The sequence below is a fragment of the Tursiops truncatus genome, chromosome 16, assembly GCF_011762595.2.
Source record: "Tursiops truncatus isolate mTurTru1 chromosome 16, mTurTru1.mat.Y, whole genome shotgun sequence".
NCBI lineage: Eukaryota > Metazoa > Chordata > Mammalia > Artiodactyla > Delphinidae > Tursiops > Tursiops truncatus.
The window spans coordinates 28,299,473-28,321,307 of record NC_047049.1 but is presented as its reverse complement, the minus strand read 5'-3'; the positions used below and the strand labels follow the sequence as shown (position 1 = coordinate 28,321,307).

The following is a 21,835-nucleotide window of genomic DNA, read 5'->3' as shown; positions in this document are numbered from 1 at the left end:
TGGTGTCAGCGGGTTGCTTTCTTCTGAAGCCTCTCTCCTTGGCCTGTGGGTAGCTGGTCTTCTCCCTGTGTCTTCACGTGGCCTTCCCAATGTGTGTGTGTATTTGTGTCCTAATCTCTTCTTTAAGGACACCAGTCATATTGGATTAGGGCCTGTCCTAATGACCTCGCATGAACTTAGTTACCTCTTTAAAGACTTTATCTCGAAATACATTCAAAACCTGAGGTACTGGGACTAGGACTTCCACATGTGAATTCAGATCACCAAGGTGATCTTCTGAAAATGGAAGTCAGACCAAGTTACTTCCCTGCTTCAAAGCCTTCAGTGGCTTCCCAGTGTATTTAGAATGAAATCCAAACTCTTCCCCGTGGCTTACAAAGAATGGTCTGACCCCTACAAACTGCCTCCCCCAAACTCTCCCTGCCTCTTCCCCGGCTCATCACCATGCAGCTACACGGCCTTCCATGGCTCACGGGCCCAGCCGCTCCGCGGCATGTGGGATCTTCCCGGACCGGGGCACGAACCTGTGTCCCCTGCATCAGCAGCCGGACTCTCAACCACTGCGCCACCAGGGAAGCCCTTCCTTACATTTTTAAGATACATGAAACTCTTCTATGCTCTGCCCACTCTTCACCTGGCCACCTCCTACTCATCCTTCAGTTCTCAGAGACGCCTTCCCTGAAGGCCTGGTCTCAAGTGGGCGCCCACTGTGATTCTCAGTCCTAGCCTCCAGTTCCTTTACTTTGTATCTTTTATCACAATTTGATATCACATGTTTTCTTGTTTACTTGTTTGTCTTTCTGAGGACAAAGACCTTTTCTGTTTTGTTCCTGCTGGTGTCCTTGCTCTTAGCATAATTCCTGGTACAGGGAGGCTGCTCAGCAAATATTTACTGAATGACTGACAGAATGAACTGGAAGCTTGCACTTTATTCTCCAGGCATGGGAAGCTGCTGAAGGATTTCTAGCAAGGGAGTGATGTGGTCAGATGCACGTTTGAGAGAGATCACTCTGGCTACAGTGGGGAAGGGGTGAGTTAAGGGTTCGATCCTGGAATCAGGGAAACTAGTGGGAAGACTACTGTAATAGCCCAAGTGAGAAATGTTGAAATATTGAACTAGGTTCATGGAAATGAGATAGCATTTATAGGATGTGACCGTTTATCGATGTAAGGAGAGCGGGGACTCCGAGATTCTTGGACCAGGTGAGAGGGTGAATGGGAGTATCTTTCATGGAGACTGGAAGAGAAGAGAAGGAACAGGTTGGTTGAGAGTCTTGGGGGATAAATTGGAATACTTATCTCCCCACTAGAAGGCTCCCCTTAAAGACAGGGAGTGTGTTGAAGTTCCCATTTAAAAAATACATTGCACAGAGTAAGCCCTCAGTAATCCCAGTTGGGGACGGTGCATGTGGGCCCTTAGTCACATGCACACTGTCAGTTATAGAAACCTTCACATCTGTCCACAGCCTGAACACCCTGGGGATGTTGGTTCTCTGAATTCCCATGTCACTCACCCTCCAGCCCTGCTCAGCCTGTTCCATTCCTGATGACCCCCCACTCTTTGCTTGTTTTCGGCCCTGGCAGAAACAAAGCAAGCCCAAAATACACCATCCAACTGGCAGGTGATGAGTGATAAGCTGCCTGGCTCTAAAAGGCTGGAATGAGGCGGCCTTTCAGTACTAAGTGCAGTAACCCTAGCTCTCAGCTTGTTGTAATTCTAGATGGAGGTGGTCTGGGACTGGGCGTGGGCAGGGCAGCATGAACAGACCCTCGAGGTCCGGCGGGAAGTGGGAAGAGAGTGCATCTCTCTGCAGTCAATTGAAAGTATGAAATTAACGCTCAGATGGAGGGAAATGAGATGCACTGGCTTACGTGAGAGGATGAGTGATTCTTCTCGCTAAGGGAAGGCTCTCTGCAGGGGATGGGATGGCAGGTTTGGTGGCCACACTTAATCTCTTTCTTGCTCCTCACCTAAGATAAGATATGACATTTATACAAGGAGATTCTCATTGCTTTTTTTCTTCACTTTATTTCTGCCAAATATCCTACAGCTCTGTGGCTTTGGGCAAGTAACTTAACCTCTCTGAATTTTAGTTTCCTCATCAGTAAAGTGGGAGTTGTAGCCCACACCTCAAACAGCTGTTGTGAGAATCTAAATGAGCTAAAGGATTTAAGGAATTATAGAGGCATTCCATAATTGAGGTGGTTAGTTTCTACCAAAAGCAAGTCTCTATTTCAGAAGCACCAGGGCACTGGAGAATGCAGTCAGTGCTCAGATGCCTGTGGCTTACAGTGCGATACTAGTGTTCATTTAATCTGTGCTCTAGGAAAGGCCCGGTGCCTTAATCAAGAATATACAGCACAGGAGTGATCAGTCGGCATTTAATTAAATGTTCACAGCTACTATGAAGGTTTCAGTCTTTATCTCCCCCTAGCATCAGAGTATTATAATTAGAATAATAAGGGTATTAGATAGCATAATAAGGGTATTAGGTTCACTGGGGGTGGGGGGATGTGGCTTGTTAATAAACCCCATTAGAAGTGAGTCCTCATCATTAAAATCAGTGGTCTGGAAGATATGTATATTGGCTAAGACAGTTTACAGTCCCTCCCAACCCTTGCATGATCAGAAAAGAGTCTGCTGAGCCCCCCACACCATTCACCTTTCTGGAGGGTACCTGATGCTAGATTCTAACATGGCCCTGGGTCCAGCCATAACATCAAAGGATTCGATTTGCCTGAAGCCTTAAGGTTAACCCACTCCCGCTTCTCGATTTTGGAGACCCACCTGGAGCAAACCTTTCGCGCAAGGCCTGGTTAGAGCACCTCAAAGGACAGAGCCGTGATCAGTTTTCAGAACAGGTCCTTTTGTGTCTACTTGCTGATAAAAGTGTGTCTAATAAATGTCCAAATGTGGCAGAATTTGATCTGAAACTTGTGTGAAGTGAAGTGGTTGGGGGAGCAGCTAGCCCTCAACAACCTGTAATGTTTGGGAGCTACCTACAGCTGCCGAAAACAACCTAATAGTTTGTGCATAATTAAATTCGTGTAGGTCAGTTTGCAGCAGCTGCTGTTAATGTATGTTAGGGCCAAGCACTTTATTTACCTTATTTCATTTAATCCTCAGAACAAATCTGTGAGGTAGGCCCTATTATTATTCCAATGTTTTTAACCAGGGAAAAGGAGGCCCAGAGATCTTAATGCACTGCCCAAGGTCACACAGCTACTAATTAGTGGATCAAATTTTGAATGCAGAGCTCTTGTGCTTAATCAGTGCACGCTACTTCCTGATAGCATTTGAGGGTTTGAGATTGAAAACTGTTTCCCTCAAACAGGGTCAGGCTATAGTCTGGCTTTGCTCACAGCTATGCCTTCCTCATCTGAGCCCACCTGCTGAGAAATGGCCACCTTCAAATTGAGCGGGAGCTGCCCTACTCGGACTGTGTCACGGATTCTGATGCCTCTGTCACAGATTCTGGCAATGGCCCAATGGCCACCTCTTGACCCTCCCTTCTCACAGTTTCTTTTTTCCTCTTTTCCTCCCTCATTCTTCATATAGACTCTTAGGACCTCAGAGTTGGAACATCCAGTCCTGGCCAGAATATATAAATATACAAGATCTCAGAGGTGGTTCTCCAGCCTTGCTGGAATGCAGCCCAGACTGGGCACTGATGCTGTATTCGAATGGCTCTAATCCCTCCGGAGCTTGTCTTCTTATTGACCAGACTGTGCCTCCTTGTCACTTCATCCACTGGTCCTAATCCTGCCCACTGGAGTCACTCAGAAGCCCAATCCCTGTGTCACATGACAGCCCTTCAAGTACCTTAGGATGGATTCATGTGTCACTAAATGCGCTACCTTAAAGGACCGATGGATGTCACATGCCTTGAGATATAATGTGGGATTTCTCCAGTTCCTGCAGGTCTCCCTGCTGGAAGCTTTGGAACCTGAAGGACTCTGGCTTCATAGGAATCTCTCCTGTCCTCTGGGCAGAGGTGCTTCCTGACCAGCTTTCCAGAATCAAAGAGGAAGCTGCTAAAGCCCTCTCTCCTTTTACTATTATTTTTATTAAGTTATAACTTATACAATTATTTACACAGATCTTTTTTTAAAATTTATTGACATACAATTTATCTACCATAAAATTCACTATTTTAAAGTGTACAATTCACTGATTTTTAGTGTACTCCCAAAGTTATGCAACCATTACTACTACCTATTTCCAGAACATTTTCATCACCTCCAAAAGAAAGCCCATGCCCATTAGCAGTCCCTCCCACTCCCCTGCCCCCATCCTCGGTAACCACCACTCTGCTTTCCGACTTTTAGGATTTGCCTACTGTGGACATTTCATCTAAATGGAATCACACAATATGTGCTCTTTTGTGACTTCTTTCACTTCGCATAGTGTTTTCAAGGTTCATCCATGTTGTACCATGTATCAGAATTTCCTTCCTTTTTATGGCCAAATGATATTGCCTTGTATGGATGTACCACATTTTGTTTACCTGTTCATCAGTTGAGGGACATTTGGGTTGTTTCCACTTTGGGGCTGCTATGAATAACGATGCTGTGAACATTTGTGAACAAGCTTTTGTGTGAACATGTTTTCAGTTCTCTAGGAGTGGGACTGACCTTGCGCAGCTCTTAAGTGTATGTCCGTTTTAATGCATCTCATGTGGAGCTCTTTACACACACAAAGGTTTCAGCCCGAGCTTGGGACCTGAGTGAGCAGACAGGAACCTATCTCACTAACAACATGTGGTGGGATCCAAGTCAGCTGGAAAGCCCAGCCAGAGTCCCACTAGCAATTCTTTTTCCTCTCTCCCATGCCCTGGGAGGCTCAATGGTTTCTTCAATTCAAAGATGCTGTCTATTTGATAACAATTCAGAGGGCTGGGGTAGGGGAAGTGGTGGTGGGAAAGTTTCTTTTGACATTGATTGTAAGATACCTCTTGATTTTAGAAAGTTAAATAGCGAGTGTCAGGTTTAATCCTTCGACAACCCCATCTCCATCTTCTCTATGAAGAAAGTAAGGCTCGAGATTGGAACCAAGATGGCGGAGTAGAAGGACATGCTCTCACTCCCTCTTGTGAGAACACCAGAATCACAACTAGCTGCTGGACAATCATCGATAGGAAGACACTGGAACTCACCAAAAAAGATACCCCACGTCCAAGGACAAAGGAGAAGCCACAGTGAGACGGGAGGAGGGGTGTAATCACAGTAAAATCAAGTCCCATAACTGCTGGGTGGGTGACTCACAGACTGAAGAACACTTATACCACAGAAGTCCACCCACTGGAGTGAAGGTTCTGAGCCCCACAACAGGCTTCCCAACCTGGGGGTCCAGCAACAGGAAGAGGAATTCCTAGAGAATAAGACTTTGAAGGCTACTGGGATTTGACTGCAGGACTTCGACAGAACTGGGGGAAACAGAGACTCCACTTTAGGAGGGTACACACAAAGTGGTGTGCGCATCAGGACCCAGGAGAAGGAGCAGTATCCCTAGGGGAGACTGAACCAGACCTACCTACTAGTGTTGGAGGGTCTCCTGTGGAGGCGGGGGTTGGCTGTGGCCCACCGTGGGGACAAGGACACTGGCAGCAGGAGTTCTGGGAGGTACTCCTTGGCGTGAGCCCTCCCAGAGTCTGCCATTAGCTCCACCAAAGAGCCCAGGTAGGCTCCAGTGTTGGGTTGCCTCAGGCCAAACAACCAACAGGGAGGGAACCCAGCCCCACCCATCAGCAGTCAAGCGGATTAAAGTTTTACTGAGCTCTGCCCACCAGAGCAACAGTCAGCTCTACCCACCACCAGTCCCTCCCATCAGGAAACTTACACAAACCTCTTAGATAGCCTCATCCACCAGAGGGCAGACAGCAGAAGCAAGAAAAACTACAATCCTGCAGCCTGTGGAACAAAAACCACATTCACAGAAAGAGAGACAAGATGAAAAGGCAGAGGGCTATGTACCAGATGAAGGAACAAGATAAAACCCCAGAAAAACAACGAAATGAAGTGGAGATAGACAACCTTCCAGAAAAACAATTCAGAATAATGATAGTGAAGATGATCCAGGACCTCAGAAAAAGAATGGAGGCAAAGATGAAGAAGATGCAAGAAATGTTTAACAAAGACCTAGAAGAATTGAAGAACAAACAAACAGAGATGAACAATACAATAACTGAAATGAAAACTATACTAGAAGGAATCAATAGCAGAATAACTGAGGCAGAAGAACGGATAAGTGACCTGGAAGACGGAATGGTGGACTTCACTGCTGCGGAACAAAGTAAAGAATAAAGAATGAAAAGAAATGAAGACAGCCTAAGAGACCTCTGGGACAACATTAAATCCAACAACATTCGCATTATAGGGGTCCCAGAAGGAGAAGAGAGAGACAAAGGACCAGAGAAAATATTTGAAGAGATTATAGTCAAAAACTTCCCTAACATGGGAAAGGAAATGGCCGCCCAAGTCCAGGAAGCACAGAGAGTCCCATACAGGATAAACCCAAGGAGAAACACACCGAGACACATAGTAATTAAATTGGCAAAAATTAACACAAAGAAAAATTATGGAAAGCAGCAAGGGAAAAATGACAAATAACATACAAGGGAACTCCCATAAGGTTAACAGCTGATTTCTCAGCAGAAACTCTACAAACCAGAAGGGAGTGGCATGATATACTTAAAGTGATGAAAAGGAAGAACCTAGAACCAAGATTACTCTACCCGGCAAGGATTTCATTCAGATTCGATGGAGAAATCAAAAGCTTTACAGACAAGCAAAAGCTAAGAGAATTCAGCACCACCAAACCAGCTCTACAACAAATGCCAAAGGAACTTCTCTAAGTGGGAAACACAAGAGAAGAAAAGGACCTACAAAAACAAACCCAAAACAATTAAGAAAATGGTCATAGGAACACCCATACTGATAATTACCCTAAAGGTGAATGTATTAAATGCTCCAGCCAAAAGACACAGCCTTGCTGAATGTATACAAAAACAAGACCCATATATATGCTGTCTACAAGAGACCCACTTCACACCTAGGGAAACATACAGACTGAAAATGAGGGGTTGGAAAAAGATATTCCATGCAAATGGAAATCAAAAGAAAGCTGGAATAGCTATACTCATATCAGATAAAATAGACTTTAAAATAAAGAATGTTACAAGAGACAAGGAAGGACACTGCATAATCATCAGGGGATCAATCCAAGAAGAAGATATAACAATTATAAATATATATGCACCCAACATAGGAGCACCTCAATACTTAAGGCAACTGCTAACAGCTATAAAAGAGGAAATTGACAGTAACACAATAATAGTGGGGAATTTTAACACCTCACTTACACCAATGGACAGATCATCCAAAATGAAAATAAATAAGGAAACAGAAGCTTTAAATGACACAATAGACCAGTTAGATTTAATTGATATTTATAGGACATCCCATCCAAAAACAGCAGATTACACTTTCTTCTCAAGTGCGCACGGAACATTCTCCAGGATAGATTACATCTTGGGTCACAAATCAAGCCTCGGTAAATTTAAGAAAACTGAAATCATATCAAGTATCTTTTCTGACCACAATGCTATGAGATTAGAAATGAATTACAGGGAAAAAAACAAACACATGGAGGCTAAACAATACGTTACTAAATAACCAAGAGATCACTGAAGAAATCAAAGAGGAAATCAAAAAATACCTAGAGACAAATGACAATGAAAACATGATGATCCAAAACCTATGGGATGCAGCAAAAGCAGTTCCAAGAGGGAAGTTTATAGCTATACAAGCCTACCTCAAGAAACAAGGAAAATCTCTAATAAACAATCTAGCCCTACACCTAAAAGAACTAGAGAAAGAAGAACAAACAAAACCCAAAGTTAGCAGAAGGAAAGAAACCATAAAGATCAGAGCAGAAATAAATGAAATAGAAACAAGGAAAACAATAGCAAAGATCAATAAAACTAAAAGCTGGTTCTTTGAGAAGATAAAATTGATAAGCCATTAGCCAGACTCATAAAGAAAAAGAGGGAGAGGACTCAGATCAATAAAATTAGAAATGAAAAAGGAGAAGTTACAACAGACACCGCAGAAATGCAAAGCATCCTAAGAGATTACTACAAGCAACTGTATGCCAATAAAATGGACAACTTGGAAGAAATGGACAAATTCTTAGAAAGGTATCACCTCCCAAGACTGAACCAGGAAGAAATAGATAATACGAACAGACCAATCACAAGTAATGAAATTGAAACTGTGATTTAAAATATTCCAACAAACAAAAGTACAGGACCAGATGGCTTCACAGGTGAATTCTATCAAACATTTAGAGAAGAGCTAACACCCATCCTTCTCAAACTCTTCCAAAAAATTGCAGAGGAGGAATACTCCCATACTCATTCTACGAGGCCACCATCACCCTGAAACCAAAGCCAGACAAAGATACTCCAAGAAAAGAAAATTACAGACCAATATCACTGATGAATATAGATGCAAAAATCCTCAACAAAATACTAGCAAACAGAATCCAACAACACTTTAAAAGAATCATACACCATGGCCAAGTGGGATTTATCCCAGGGATGCAAGGATTCTTCAATATACGCAAATGAATCAGTGTGATACACCATATTAACAAATTGAAGAAGAAAAAGTATATGATCTTCTCAATACATGCAGAAAAAGCTTTTGACAAAATTCAACACCCATTTATGATAAAAACTCTCCAGAAAGTGGGCAGAGAGGGAACCTACCTCAACATAATAAAGGCCATATATGACAAACCCACAGCAAACATCATTCTCAATGGTGAAACACTGAAAGCATTTCCTCTACGATCAGGAACAAAACAAGGACGTCCACTCTCGCCACTATTATTCAACATAATTTTGGAAGTCCTAGCTACAACAATCAGAGAAGAAAAAGAAATAAAAGGAGTACAAATTGGAAAAGAAGAAGTAAAACTGTCACTGTTTGCAGATGACATGATACTGTACATAGAGAATCCTAGAGATGCCACCAGAAAACTACTGGAACTAATCAATGAATTTGGTAAAGTTGCAGGATACAAAATTAATGCACAGAAATCTCTTGCATTCCTATACGCTAACAACAAAAGATCAGAAAGAGAAATTAAGGAAACAATCCCATTCACCATTGCAACAGAAAGAATAAAATACCTAGGAATAAACCTACCTAGGGAGACAAAAGACCTGTATCAGAAAACTATATATAAGACACTGATGAAAGAAATTAAAGATGATACCAACAGATGGAGAGATATACCATGTTCTTGGATTGGAAGAATCAATATTGTGAAAATGACTATACTACCCAAAACAATCTACAGATTCATTGCAATACCTATCAAATTACCAATGGCGTTTTTTACAGAACTAGAACAAAAAATCTTAAAATTTGTATGGAGACACAAAAGACCGTGAATAGCCAAAGGAATCTTGAGGGAAAAAAAAGGAGCTGGAGGAATCAGACTCTCTGACTTCTGACTATACTACAAAGCTGCAGTAATCAAGACAGTATGGTACTGGCACAAAAACAGAAACATAGATCAATGGAACAAGATAGAAAGCCCAGAGATAAACCCATGCACCTATGGTCAACTAATCTATGACAAAGGGTATCACCTCACACCAGTTAGAATGGGCATCATCAGAAAATCTACAAACAACAAATGCTGGAGAGGGTGTGGAGAAAATGCTGGAGGGTGTAAATTGATACAGCCACTATGGAGAACAGTATGGAGGTTCCTTAAAGAACTAAAAATAGAATTACCATATGACCCTACAGTCCCACTATTGGGCATATACCCAGAGAAAACCATAATTCAAAAAGACACATGCACCCCAATGTTCATTGCAGCACTATTTACAATAGTCATGGAAGCAACCTAAATGCCCATCGACAGATGAATGGATAAAGAAGATGTGGTACATATATACAATGGAATATTACTCAGCCATAAAAAGGAACAAAATTAGGTCATTTGTTGAGACATGGATGGATCTAGAGACTGTCATACAGAGTGAAGTAAGTCAGAAAGAGAAAAACAAATATCGTATATTAACGCATATATGTGGAAGCTATAAAAATGGTACAGATGAACCAGTTTGCAGGGCAGAAATAGAGACACAGATGTAGAGAACAAACGTATGGACACTAAGGGGGGAAAGCGGTGGGGGGTGGTGGGTGGTGTGATGAATTGAGAGATTGGGATTGACATGTATACACTGATGTGTATAAAATTGATGACTAATAAGAACCTGCTGTATAAAAAAATCAGCAATGAAAAAAAAAGTTAAATTGCTTGGGGAGGGGAAAGAGATTACTGCATTTTTAGACTTGGGGAGATTACAGTCTTACATTTAAAGGTTACCCTCAGAGGCCAACCCAGTATTTTTATAGAGGAGGAAAAGGAGAGATGGCTCCATAGGTTAGACAACCCTTACTGCTGAGACTGCAGCAAGAAGGGTCGTAGACACAGAAGTAGCAGGCAAGGCTGGGGCGGTGGTCCATCTACTTAGCATCTCTGATGTGGCTTCTAGGGGCAACCCGTGGAGAGAAATGTTACTCTGTGCTACATCAGACACTAAGCAATAGGGATCTGCTCCTTAATTCTCCACACCATGATGTCACAGGAAAGGCTGAGGAGCTCCAAGTGGCAGAGCCCAGAGAACTCTGGACTCCAAGCCCAACCCTGTTCCTTCCATAATGCCACGTATTACTTCACCTCCCTGGACCTTGGTTTCCCGATCTGTGCAGTCAGGAGAGTGATCCCTTCCCTGTCTGAGTCACTCTGTCATTATCAGGACCAAACAAAATGAGTTAATAAGGAGGTGAGCACTCTTTAAAATGAAGGACACATGTGGGTCATGATTTATTATGGGCCTGGATTCATTTAAGCTCACTAATCTACTTAGGCCACAGATATTAATAAGTACCTGGTTATAGTTTAACCTCAACTACCTCTTAAAGTAACTACCACTACATTTTTATCACCTACTGTATACTTTGTCTAAGTCACTGTCTAATTTCAGAAGAAGATCCTTAGGCTTCCCTCCTAGTACTCATGTCTCCTACCCCCTGCCCAACACTCACGTCTTCCTGAAACTTGGGTCTTTACAGTGGTCTCCTTCTCAGGACTGTTTCAACTCATTTATGTTTTGGCTGAGATCTCAAGGTCAGTACCACATGCAACATGCAGCACAGTCTGCTACGGATCAACAGAGTAAACAAATCTGGTTTACTTCTAAAGCTTTTTCCAACAGTGTGCAGCAGACACTTTCTAAGACAGGGCGAATTCTTTCAGCCTTCAGTAAAGGTTTAAGAACTTGAGGTAACTTCTTCAAAGCATTCACTTACTGTTGTCTTTCCACCACCATATACCAAGCTCACAAGTGAGACACATATCACCCCTTTGATATTCTAACGACTTTGTAATTATACAACTGGCAAGAAAAGAAACTTGAAAAGTTAAAGGCGCAACCCAAATGTCCCTTGGTGGATGAACGGATAAATAAAATGTGGGATATACATACAATGGAGTACTATTCAGCCTTAAAAAGGAAGGAAATTCTGACACATGTTGTAACATGCATGAACCTTAGTGACATTGTGCTAAGTGAACTAAGCCAATCACAAAAAAACAAATTCTGTATGATCTCACTTATATGAGGTACCCAGTGTAGTCAAATTCATAGAGAAAGAAAATAGAACAGAGATTACCAAGGCCTGGGGGGAGGGGAGAATAGGGAGTTACTGTTAAATGGGTACAGAGTTATAGTTTGGGATGATGAAAACGTCCTAGAGATGGCTGGTGGTGATGATTGCACAACAGTGTGAATGGACTTAATGCCACTGGATTATACACTGAAAACGGTTACAAAGGTAAATTGTATGATGGATATTTGGCTGCTTGGCTTCCTTCTAGTGTTTGACTATTATGAATAAAGCCACTAAAAAAAGTTAAAGGCAGCCTTTAGAATGTTGTGATATAGTAAGGGGCAATGTAGGTCATAAAAGACTATCGTGCTCTTTCCACCGTCTTTCCGTGCCACCGTAATGGTGCACATGAACATCCTGGCCAAGGTTCTCAAGATCATCAACATTGCTGAGAAGACAGGCAAACACCAGGTTCTTACCAGGCAGTGCTCCAAAGCCATCATCTGGTTTCTAACTGATGATACAGCATCCGTTAGTGACCACAGAGTTGGGTAAATTGTTGTGAACCTCACAAGCAGCTTAAACAGTTGTAAAGTGATCGGCCCCAGATTTGGTGTGCAATTTGGTGATCTAGAATAATAACAGACTACCCGATCCCATCCCATCCGTTGTACTAGTGATCTTGGCTGGCATCACGGACGAAATGGAAGCAAGATGAAAACACACAGGAGGGAAAATCCTGGGATTCTTTTTCTCGGGATGTAACACATACATACAAATAAAATGCCTCAGTGAATAACAACAACAAATACTATTATTTCTTTCTTAATAAAATAATGATATATACTATTATATATGCACATAGTAAAAAGTCTTAGATAATATTCACCAAAATGCAAATAGTGTATAACTCTGCATGGTGGGATTATGAATAATTTTTTAAAATAAATTTATTTATTTTTGGCTGCATTGGGTCTTTGTGCTGTGTGGGCTTTCTCTAGTTGCGGCAATCGGGGGCTACCCTTTGTGGCGGTGCGCGGGCTTCTCGTTGCAGTGGCTTCTCTTGTTGCGGAGCACGGGCTCTAGGCGTGTGCTTCAGCAGTGTGACATGCGGGCTCAGTAGTTGTGGCTCACGGGCTCTAGAGTGTGGGCTCAGCAGTTGTGGCACACAGGCTTAGCTGCTCCGCAGCGTGTGGGATCTTCCCAGACCAGGGCTGGAACCTGTGTCCCCTGCATTGGCAGGCGGATTCTTAACCGCTGTGCCACCAGGGAAGCCCAACAAATAATTCTATAATTTTTATGTTTTAACTGTTACAAGACAAAAATTCAACTGAATAAATTTGAAGAGCTAATTGGATTTATTCAATGATTCATAAATCGAGCAGCATCTCATCTAGTCAATAGAAGGGCGCTCCAAGGAATTGTACAAAATGGAAGGTTTTTATAGGCAGAAGGAGAGTGGGGCAAGGAAGTTATTAGCAAAAGAAAAGAAAGAATTGTTTCAGGCCAGGTCGTCTTCTTTTTTGGGGAGAAGCAAATGGCAGGGGTCTTATACAGATTATCTCACTAGTGATCAGATTGTCTATTTGAAAGTCGCTTTCTGGGGAGAGGTTGAAACTGCAGCAAAATCTTGGTTTGCTGACATGGGGACAAATGACTCCATTTGGGGCTTTTACTTCTTTTTAACAGTACAAAAAATACATAAAGTTATTTTCTAGTGTATATGTCTGCTTCCCCTAGTCATGGCAGAGAACTTAAGTAAGGAGGCATGGTTTTTCATTCCAGTGATCTGTTTCCTTTCCATTATGTTCTTAGGTGCTTACATGTTGTGAGGAGCTGTGGTTCAAAGGTGGAGCCTGTGGCCTTGGAAAAGTCACTGAATCCTCTGAGCCTCTGTTCCTTCACCCATTAGATGAGAATAGTAGTAATAATACCGACAACAATAAAACCTACCTTTTGGTGTTGTGCAGAGGTGTGTGGTATGATAAGAAAGCACTCAAATGAAATTGATGTCACTCTTTATTACAGAAAGTATTGCTAGCATCCAGATTACCACAGGAAGTAGGGTTGAGGAGAATATTTTCAAAATTCTCTCCATTCCAGCCAACTGTAATCAGTTAAGTTGAGGCTGCCACTGATCTCCACCACCAGTCCATTCCTCACTCCACCTCCCAATCTTTGATCTTTAATGACTTGAATGTGCTAAAGAACAACCACTAGGGGGCACGATTTCATCACTTGAGAGCCTGAGTCCCATTGCCCTAATTTCTTACCAGTGCATTTTACCATCCAAAAATTCTGTGAATATGAACCTAAGTATTAAGGAAGCTTTCCAGTGGAGGGAAACCCAAGGTCACAGGCTCACGGCTCCACCCTTTTATGGGTCTCCTCTCCCCACCTCCTTTCCTCCTCTCTGTTGTAACTGGCACCAGTTCCCCTCCCCTTTGGCGGGTAGGGCCTTGTTTTGCTTACTCAGCCAGAGGTTGCCAGAAAGGAACTGTTTTCCCCTTGTGGGCTGTGAGGCTAAACATTATTTGTCCTGCTCAAGGCTGCTATGGGACAATATTTGGTTTGAAGGAATTTTTTCTTTGCTTTGATTCAGCTCAAGGTGGCTACCAAGGTCAGCAGCTGTCTCCCTGTTTCTCTTCAACCTACCAACTTCTTAGCAGGTAGTTTAAGACCATTCCTTTAAAAAATTTTTTCATTTGAGGGGTGGTCAAACTAGCCCCACTAATCTACTATGGACAATGACACTTGTTGCCAAATCCCTGCTTTGCTTCTCAGACTTAGAAGACTCACTGCCCCTTCTCTTTCTGCTGCTAAGATTTCTTTATTTTTAAAAAATTTATTTATTTATTGTTGGCTGTGTTGGGGCTTTGTTGCTGCTCAAGGGCTTTCTCTAATTGCAGTGAGCGGGGGCTACTCTTCGTTGTGGTGCAAAGGCTTCTCATTGTGATGGCTTCTCTTGTTGCAGAGCACAGGCTCTAGGCACGCGGGCTTCAGTAGTTGCAGCACGCAGGCTCAGTAGTTGTGGCACACGGGCTTAGTTGCTCTGCAGCATATGGGATCTTCCCGGACCAGGGCTCAAACCCGTGTCCCCTGCATTGGCAGTCAGATTCTCAACCACTGAGCCACCAGGGAAGCCCCTGCTAAGATTTCTAAAGACAGCAATTCTCAAACTTTGGTGTGAATAAGAATCATGTGGATGGACTTCCTTGGTGGCACAGTGATTAAGAATCTGCCTGTCAATGCAGGGGACACAGGTTCGAGCCCTGGTCTGGGAAGATCCCACATGCTGTGGAGCAACTAAGCCCATACGCCACAACTACTGAACCTGCGCTCTAGAGCTCACGAGCCACAACTACTGCACAGCTACGAAGACCCAACACGGCCAAATAATTAATTAATTAAAAAAAAAAAAGAATCGTGGAGGAGCATGTTAAAAGTGCAGATTTCACCACTTCACACCCATTAGGACAATTATTAAAAAAAAAAAAAGAAAAGAAAAGAAGTGTTGGAGAGAATGCAGAGAAATCGGAACCCTGTATGTTGCTGGTAGGAATGTAAAATGGTGTAGCTGCTGTGGAAAACTGTATGATGGTTCCTCAAAAAATTAAACATAAAATTACCATATGATCCAGCAAGTTTACTTCTGGGTATATACCCAAAAGCATTGAAAGAAGGAACTTCAACAGGTATTTGTACGTCTGTGTTCATAGCAGCATTATTCACAGTAGCCATGAGAAGCAATGCCATTCCCTAACGTTGGGGAGGGGGTTGTGATGCATCTCACAGAGTTCTAGCAGTTTTATTTTGTTATTCAGATATGTTTAAAAAATCCTCCTGGAAGAATTTATACTATGCTCTGTTAAAAGGACTAGAATTTGTGGCAGAAGGTGAAGGGGAACTTTCACTTTTCATTCTGTTTACTTCTGGGTTGTTTGTTTATTTTACATTGGGAGGCCCTGTATTACTTTTGCACTTAGAAAAAAAGAGTTCTTTAGTTAGTGGTGGAGGTATTAAATGTGGCTGTCCCTCCCATTCAAAGCAACACTGGCAGTACAAACACAGATACCCACTCAAAATAATATCCTCACATAATAATATGGATGATGATACCTTAGTAATTAGCAATTTACAAAGCATATCCACGTCCACTATCTCATTTAATCCATGGCGAGGAAGCATATCCACGTCCATTATCTCATTTAATCCATGGCGAGGCTTTGTGAAATAGGTAGTATTTTACCCATTTTACAGCCGAGAACCTAAATGCACAGTAAGTAGACATAATTGTTGTCTAAACTGCATCTTTCTCCCTCCTTATCCTCTGGGTGTTGTCTTTGGTTCACTTTGCTGGAGTGTTTCTGGCATTCATTCTAGTCCTATAATAAAATATATTTATAATCCATTCATTTGAGGAGAAGCATCCTTGGCTGAAACTGCCCAGATTGAAAGGACTGTTCAGACAGGCGATGCCACCCTGGCCAGGTAGGAGCTAGTTCTGCTGTGTTTGTTTGCCTCCTGAGGTTATCATAACAAAATTCCTAAAAGCAAAATATCTCATGCATATATGTTTTAAAAGAAGCATCACTTTGTTTAGTCTGTGTGACAGGCAGAAACTGCATGAGATTTTTATTGTGCAGATCTTCCTTTCACAGAAAACTGAAATGTCAGGTAGTTTTTGAAGAGCTGTAAATGGCTTTTCCAGTTTGGGCAAAGTGAACCTCATCATTTGAGGGTAGATATTCCTGCTGGCAAATGTGTGGCTTTTAGTGATCCGGCAAATACAGATGATTTGGGTTGTTTGCCCTGCAATTGCAAAGATTTATTTGGCTATTTATTGTTTAATGGTTGTCATTACTGGCCACAAGCAAATGAAAATGTCTTTGACTTCCACAAGTATCTCCTTTTAAATCAGGACTTAACCTCAGATAACATTTGTAAAACAAGAGTTTCTCCAGGATTGGCTAGATAATTTACACAGCCCTAGTGCAAGATGAAAGTGAAGGGACCCTTGTTCAAAAATTATTAAGAATTTCAAGGTGGTGACATCGGAGCATTAAACCGAGTGCAGGGCCCTTTGCAAGTATACAGGTTGTACGTCCATTAAGCTAGCCCTGGATCTCTTTTACATTTAAAAAATTTATCTTGGGCTTCCCTGGTGGTGCAATGGTTGAGATTCTGCCTGCCAATGCAGGGGACACGGGTTCGTGCCCCGGTCCAGGAAGATCCCACATGCCGCGGAGCGGCTGGGCCCATGAGCCATGGCCGCTGAGCCTGCGTGTCTGGAGCCTGTGCTCCGCAACGGGAGAGGCCACAACAGTGAGAGGCCCGCGTACCACACACACACAAAAAATTATCTATCTATATTTATTTATAGGTACAACATTAACATATCACAGATTTTAAAAGATATAAAAGTAAGTTTATTGGGCGGGGAAGTCTCCCTTCCCTATATGGACCACTGTTACCAGATTCTTATGTTATCTTCCCAGAGATTTTCATTCATTTACGAACATACATATACATAATATATTATCTACCCTCCTTCAGCACCCACATATGCAAATAGTAACATACTTTACGCACTGTTTTGCACTTTGTCTTCTTAACAATATATCTTAGAGATCATTCCTTATCACTGCAGGCAGTCTCCTCGTTCTTTTCCATGGCTGCATAATATTCCACTGTATAGATGTAGCAGTTGTTTAACCAGTTCCCTTTGATGAATATATAGGTTGCTTCCAATGACCAAAAGTGTTGTAACAAAAACCCTTGCACATCATTTTCCTATGTGTGTGAGTGTTACTGTGGAATTGTCAAATCAAAGGTAATAGACCTTACCAGTTGCCTGCTAAAGAGATTGTACCAATTTACATTCTCACCAATACAGAGTTACCAGGTTTTTGGATCTTTGCCAATGCAATAGGTGAGTGCTTCCTTATAGTCTTAATTTTCATTTCTCTTATCAGTGAAGCCCAATATCTTTTCAAATGGTTAGGGGTCAGTCTCTTCTGTGACTTGTCTATCCTCATTATTTCTTTATTGTATTGTGTTATATTATTATATTGCTCATCAATCTTTTTCTAATGATTTGTACAAATGCTTTATCCATTAAGGAAGATTGTTCTTGGTTTGTGATACTTTGAAAATATTTCCTCCAGTTGGTTTTACCTCTTTAACTTTGTTTTGCCATGCAAAGTATTTTTAAGATATAGTGAAATTTATCAATTTTCTCTTATGGCTTCTTTTTAAAAAATTTTTTTCAGAGTATAGTTGATTTACAATGTTGTGTTAGTTTCAGGTGTACAGTAAAGTGAATCAGTTATACATATACATATAGCCACTCTTTTTTAGATTCTTTTCCCATATAGGTCATTACAGAGTATTAAGTAGAGTTCCCTGTGCTATACAGTAGGTCCTTATTAGTTATCTCTTATGGCTTCTGAATTTTGTATCATACTCAGAAAGATCTTCTCCATTCCCATGCTTCCTCCTAATATTTCTTTGATTTCATTCCCTCACTAAAACCTTCTTTCCATTTGGAATTTATTTTAGTATAAAGTGTGAAATAGGGACCCAACTGTATTTTTTTTCCAGATGGCTACCTAATTGTCCCAGCAACGTTTATTGAATAAGTCACCTTTCCCCCGCTGATTTGAAGTCCTATCTTTATCAAATAGTATAAAGTTCCTATATATATTTGTGCCTGTTCCTGAACATTCTGTTTCATTTACAAGAATGGTTAAGCATGATGTGTCAAAAAGAAGAAGAAGGAGGAGGAGGAGGGGGATAATAAGAATTATTTTTTTTAAACCTCTTTCTAGTTTGAATAATGGTCATAGAGAGATGATGATGGTTAAGAAATATAATGGATTGGGTGAATTTGAGAGTCAGACAGACCTGGGTTTCAGTCCCAGCTCCACACTTACCTAGCTGTGTGACATTGGGTGAGTTACTTGCCTTATCTGATCCTTAATTTCTTTATTTGTAAAACAGAAATAAATACAGTACCTCTCTCACTGAGTCGGTTGAGAAGTAAATGAATGTAAAGTGCTGAGAATAGTGCCTGACACATAGTAAATTATTATTATTATTTACCCCTGGAGTGAACTGGTTTTATCAAAGTCCCAAGTCCTGGGAAATTGCTTGGTCCTGAGAAAACTGGGACATTTGGTCACCCTTAACCCTATGTCATGTGCAATGTGTGGTTTTTCCTTCTATCAAAACCATACTACTCAGTACCTACAATGAATGCTTAGCTCAATTTTTACAGAAATATCACAAAATGCAATTTTTTTCATAAGCATAAAATCCATGCTCTTATCTCATTCCAATTGAGTGCCCCTCCCTGGGGCTGATAGACATTCTTTGGCCATCAGAGCCTAATCTAGGATTTCCTCTGGTTTCCACCTGAACCAAGATCAAAGAGACCCCTGACTCCTGCCACCAAGAAGGGGTAGGTGTTGGGATAGCAGTGGGGGTGGAGGTCAAAATAGGGGTAGATGAAAACACAAGGCAGAGTGACTCCAGGACATGGAAGACTGGGAATACTTCACTTCTAGAATAAAGAAACACAGAGCAGTCTCTCAGGGACTGATTTGCTAGAATGTAGAAGAGCAGTTGTCTTCCTCACTCACTAATCATTCTAACTTTAGCCCTGTAACAGACTAGTGGGGCGGTAGTGCAGCATGTATTTCTTAAATCCTACCACCAGAGCTGCACCTACTCTGGGAAGGTGTGTGGGAGGCTCTGAATCCACAAGGACAAACGTGCCGGGTCCTGGCTGGTTGAAGGAGACAAGAGACAGGATTATTTGTGTTGGAAAAATCAAGTCTTGAGCTTAATCAGACTTAATTTAATGGTGCAAGGAAGAGAGCCCTGAAGGTCAGAAAACAAAGTGCTCATTCCATCTCTTTCATAAACTAACTCTAACCCCAAGCCATCCATTTCTCCCAGGGCCCCCCCTGCACAACTTCAGGAGGCGTGTGTCATTCATAGAAACACGTGAATATGCCCCCTTTGGGGCTGGTGATACTGAAAGTGAGCAGGACCCTGAAGCACCTTCCCAGGTGCAAAAGCCCCTGTGTGTCCCGTTTCTTGTTTGTACAAAAAAAGGCTTTAGTCTCCTAGGCCTTCCCTGAGTTCCAAAGAGCAGACTCAAGCAGTTACGAATCAGGGAAGTGAGAGAATGCAGAAACAAAGGAAAAGCAGCCAAGCAAGGAAAGTAATGATAGCAAAAAGAGTAGTTCAGCCATAAGACAGAGTCTTAGTTCCTCCTTAAGGGATGCATGTAACAATCTGATGCATATCTCTGAGCTGTTCTGAAGAAACTAAGACCTTGCTAACCACAAGCACGTAGACCCCAGACTGGTTGGAACCAGAAGCCTGATGATTAAGATTCCTGACACATCACCCTGTTACATCACCACCAACCAATCAGAAGAAAGTCCACAAACTGCAACCCTCACCCGCCAAAATGTTGCCTTTAAAAACCCTTCTCTGAAAACCATCAGGGAGTTCAGGTCTTTTGAGCATGAGCTGCCCGTTCTCCTGGCTCAGCCCTGCAGTAAATGCTGCACTTTCCTTCGCCACAACCTGGTGTCAGTAGATGGGTTTTTCTGCTCAGTGGGCAAGTGGACCCAAGTTTGGTTCAGCTGAAAAAACACTCTATTATAATACTAGTATGTCCTGGGTTTCTTGGACTCCTTCCCTAGAGAGTAAAGTGGTAATGAGAAACTAACCCTGATGAGGTAAATAGCTGTTGTTTCAGCTTCACCTGAATTCATTCCTCCTTCTTTGGTAACTGTCCCTAATTTTGCTCTGGGGAGTTACCTCTCCAAAATGGATAAAATCTTGCCAGTCAAGGCACGCCACTCTCCCCTGGCCAAAGAATTCTGCCAATCAGATGCTTCCTTCTTTGAATTTGAATTGTGAGCCAAAGATTCAAGAAAGATTCAAGAAGACTGAAAACAGAGTAGATCCATTGCCAAACGATATACCCTAAAGCAAAGGTTGGCAAACTGTGGCCACCAACCAAATCAGGGTCTCTGGCTATTTTTGTAAATGAAGTTTTACTGGGACACAGACATAGTCATTTGTCTATGTATTGTCTATGGCTGCTTTCATGCTGCAATGACAAAATTGAGTAGTTATGATAGAGACTGCCCCACAAAGCCTAAAATATTTACTATCTGGACCCTTAAAGAAAAAGTTTGCTAATCTCTTCACAAAAGCGATTGCCCAGTAATTCTTGCTACTTAGATCCCAGGAGCTATTCTAGTTCCTGTCCATTCCAAAGCTGGGTTCTTCAGGTTTTCCTTGGATTCTGGTTTTTTTTTTTTTTTTTTTGAGAAATTCCTTCTTTGCTTAAGTTAGAGTGAATTGGTTTCTGTTGCTTACAACCAATGAAACCTAACTTTTTGGTATTTACATATACTTTGAACTTTTAAAATCACTTAGAGAAATAAATTGATGGGAGAGGATCCACATCTCTGTGGAGCAGCAAAGGTATGGCAATGAAAATGATTCCTGTTGTGGTCTATCTTTGACTTTATGAAGGATTAAAAAAATTGTGGCCAATAATCAATGTCAAAGCTTACAGTGACACCTGGTATGACCAACTGTCCTAGTTTACCAGGATGGAGGGTTTGTCCAAGGCTGAGGGGTTTGCAAACTGTAGCATTTTTAGTTTTAAAACAGGAAGTCCCAGACAAACTGGGACAATTTGATCACACATCTAGGATATTGTGTGATTAAAGTTGAATTCTGTTGTTTTTAAAAATCAAAATAAGAGTAGTATTTTAAAAAATAGAGTATTTCAAAAATTCCCATGTCTTTAATTTGTTTTTAGCCACAATATTTTAAGTATTTAAAGTTTTCAAATAAAAGAGATCATGAGATTTTCATGTTCAGTTAAAGGGGACACAACTTCACTATGTTTTAGGAATTCTCTGTTATAACAGAAATAGTAATAATTGAATCTTGGCATCATGGAGCGAACATTGCGTTAGGAACCCAGAGTTCCATGTCTGCATCCTGCCTCTGGGATTAACAGCATTTCGTATGTGAACATTACTTCTGAGAAGCATAGGTGCCACACAAAGCAGTATGTTATAATTATTGGTGGAAGAAA

At 41.7% G+C, this 21,835-nt stretch overlaps 1 pseudogene; it reads left to right on the top strand.

Moving 5' to 3' along the window:
- Nucleotides 1-12,096: 12,096 nt before the first annotated feature.
- On the top strand, nucleotides 12,097-12,496 carry LOC117308542 (small ribosomal subunit protein uS8-like; annotated as a pseudogene).
- The last annotated feature ends 9,339 nt before the right edge of the window (nucleotides 12,497-21,835 follow it).